Genomic DNA, 1,216 nt, shown 5'->3' on the forward strand with positions numbered 1-1,216 from the left:
GCACAGTCAGGGAGTACTCGCTCCCCCTCTCCTAACCCAGAGCCATTGTCTCCCATTCCCCTCAACCAGGCCGGGCAGGGGAGGGGCAGGCAGGGGCAGTCCTCTGCGCCACCCTTCCCGGCAGCCCCCTGGGACTTGCAGGGGCCCCTGGGTGCTCGGGACCCTCCTGCCACCCCCTCCCAGTGCTTCCACGTTTCCCAAAGCCCCTTCCAGTCTCCTTGGTCTGTCCCTGCCCCTGGGGCTGGGGTGGCCAGGAGGTGGGGACGCTCCTGTGACAGGTGAGGAACCCTGGGTTCAGAGACAGTACAGGACGGACCTCACCCCCCTTAAGGGGGCAGCGATTGGTGCGCCCAGCGCCCTACTCCCCCCCCCCCCCCCCCCCCCCCCCCCCCCTTCCCCTCCTGTCTCTAGGTTCTGTGTCTAGGTCCTGTGTAGGATCTCCAGCCAAGTCCTGTCTCTAGGTTCTGTGTCTAGGTCCTGTGTAGGATCTCCAGCCAAGTCCTGTCTCTAGGTTCTGTGTCTAGGTTCTGTCTTAGGCCCAATTTCTGTGTGATTGGGTCTAAACCGGCATTTGGATATCCCCCGAAAGGTCCCAGATTGGAGATGGTGCAGGTCAGACTGAGGGACTTCCCCTGCCCACACACACACCGTGCATGAATTTTGTGCACCAGGCCTCTAGTTGAACTATAAGATTCCTTCTATTTTCAAACCAATGGGACTGTGTCTGATGTGCCCTTTGGTCCCTGGGGGCCGGGGAAGGTAGGCTGGGGTGAGGGGTGCGGGAGTAGCTGGATGTGTGGGTGCATGGAGAGTGTGGGTGCACGTTTCCAAGGTGGGGCCCAGGTCCAGCCATCGCCTGGGCTGCATGTGAAGGGTCCCCCTGGTCTTGGCCTGTTGGCAGAGCCCAGCTCCTGGGCACAGGGCAGGACCCCCTGCCTTTATGAGCAGCTGTTTGCTGGGTTTTCTCTGTAACCCTCCTCTCTGTAGCCTCCTCCAGTGTCAGTGACTGTTTTGAGTTTCACATGTGAACCAGAGGGTTCTTTTTTTTTTCTTTTTTGCTCCCCACCACCCTGTGCCACTGGGTGTCACGTGACATTTTCTGTCCCCTTTTCCTGGCCTTTCCCCTCACCTCTCTTCTCACCTCTGTTCCCCTCTTGAGTCTGACAGCCCATGGCTCCCAGAGCAGGAGCTGGCGGGGGTGGGGGGGTGGGGGGTG

The sequence above is a fragment of the Myotis brandtii genome, unplaced genomic scaffold, assembly GCF_000412655.1.
Source record: "Myotis brandtii unplaced genomic scaffold, ASM41265v1 scaffold720, whole genome shotgun sequence".
Lineage (NCBI taxonomy): Eukaryota > Metazoa > Chordata > Mammalia > Chiroptera > Vespertilionidae > Myotis > Myotis brandtii.